At 35.6% G+C, this 2,099-nt stretch overlaps 1 pseudogene; it reads right to left on the bottom strand.

Moving 5' to 3' along the window:
- Positions 1-549: 549 nt before the first annotated feature.
- LOC111389431 lies at positions 550-1,287 on the bottom strand (annotated as a pseudogene).
- Between the last annotated feature and the right edge of the window lie 812 nt (positions 1,288-2,099).

Below are 2,099 nucleotides of genomic sequence, written 5' to 3' on the forward strand. Positions count from 1 at the left end.
CAGTAAAATTTGACAAAATAGCCATCCGTGTTTCGTTCGTCGGCACGTTTTCAGTTAAATTCGACAAAAATTTCACCCAAGTTTCATTCATCGGCACGTTTCCAGTCAAATTCGACAAAAGTTTCACTCTAGTTTCTTTTGTCTGCCTGTTTCCAATTAAAATTGACTAAAATTTCATCCGAGCTTTGTTATTCGGCAACTCTCCAAACAAATTTGACTAAAATTCCACCCTAGTTTCGTTCGTCAACACGTTTCCAGTCAAATTTGACTAGTTTGGTTCCCTCAACCCTTCTTGCGCCAACATACATTCAAATTTATGGCTAAACTAGTTCTAAAACATAGACCGAAAGGTCACCCTTTTGTTCAATATTTCGTCCCTGTTTGACCGTATTTTCTAAAATTTATTTTCCATCTAACTCATTTTGTGAAACCCACAATTTTTTATTCATGTAGAGAAAATATGGGTATTACTTGAGACCAAATGTATTTATTTGAGTTTTTAAGGTGACAGATGGAAAAGAAAATATTTTGAATTCCAGAAAATGATCGTCAATGGAAGAGGGCATTAGACAACATTGTATTGTGATTATTTGACAAAATGGTTGCATCATTTCATCTCCATACCCAAAAGAATTCATTCGCAGATGATCATTGGGATTGTTCATACAATCTGTGAACCACTATGGCCTTTGTATATCATCCATTGATAAATCCACCGTCGGTTTCTACTCTTACATATACAAATTACTTGTTGGTACCTGTGGCGACGACGGTGATGGTGCAACCTACTATGGAAGAAGAGTTGGAGTAGTAGTTTTTTTTTAGCTCATCAATTCTCTTGTTAATCTCCTTCAAGTTCTGATCAAGCAACCACACCAGATCATTCAAATCTTGCATCATCAAATTCTGCAGCGTTTTACCCATCAAATACTAGCACATAACTTGAGTAATTTCCTTTTCCCTATTCTCCTTATGCTGCTTCTTAAGCTGTTCACTAGTTTTGGCAATTCTCTGCTTGAAGAAACTCTCTTGATTCACCATTTTCTTGCTCTATTCCATCTCCAGCATCCTCTTGAACTGCGCCAACACGCTATGGAAGCCAAGATTATCCGGCCAAACCTCATTCTGAGACTCGTAGAGGCTATATATCGTGGCACGTATATCAATACCGCAAAGGATACTGAGTTTGCTCACCTTCTTCTTCAAACACTTCTTCCTTTTCTTGAATGTTGCTTTTCATGCCGAATCATTAGTGATGAAAGCGAGTTCCACTTTCTTCCTTGTCATATTTTGATCCGTGGTTTCTTCTTCCATGCATCCATTGCTATATAATGTTGAATAAGATACTGAAATTCATTTTCATGATTTTTCAATTTGATTTGTTTACTTGTAAGAAATACCAACTTTTGGGTAATAATTCATTAATTGACAGTTTCAACTGAATTATTGCCCTTGATGCAATCTATTCAACTTTTGGATTCCATGGAACGATTAATAATCTATTTTATGAAGTGATTATAAGCATCAGAGTGATGTACTTAAACCTTATGTAACTAGAATGAGTATTAATTTTTTAATAACATTTAGGCCTCAAACTTTATATTCCAATGAGTTATACCCGAGTGTGGTTCATTGGCACATTTCTAGTAAAATTCGAAAAAATAGCCACCCAAGTTTTGTTCGTCAGTACATTTCCAGTCAAATTAGACAAAATTTCATTTGAGTTTCAATTGTCGGCACGCTTCTGGCCAAAATTGACTAAAACTTCACCCGAATTTAGTTTGTCGACACGTTTCTAGTCAAATTTGACTAAAACTTAACCCGAGTTTCTGTCATCGGCTGGTTTTCAGTCAAATTTAACTAAAATTTCACCTGAGCTTCATTCGTCAACATGTTTGCAATCAAATTTTAGTAAAATTTCACCCGAGTTTTGTTCGTCGGTAAGTTTCCAGTCAAGTTTGACAAAAATTTCACCCGAGTTTCATTCATCGGCACGTTCCCAGTCAAATTTGACAAAAGTTTCACTCAACTTTCGTTCATCAACCCGTTTCCAATCAAATTTGATTAAAATTTCACCCTGAGCAAGTTTACAAAAAAAA

The sequence above is a fragment of the Olea europaea genome, unplaced genomic scaffold (assembly GCF_002742605.1).
Source record: "Olea europaea var. sylvestris unplaced genomic scaffold, O_europaea_v1 scaffold5898, whole genome shotgun sequence".
NCBI classification, from domain to species: domain Eukaryota; kingdom Viridiplantae; phylum Streptophyta; class Magnoliopsida; order Lamiales; family Oleaceae; genus Olea; species Olea europaea.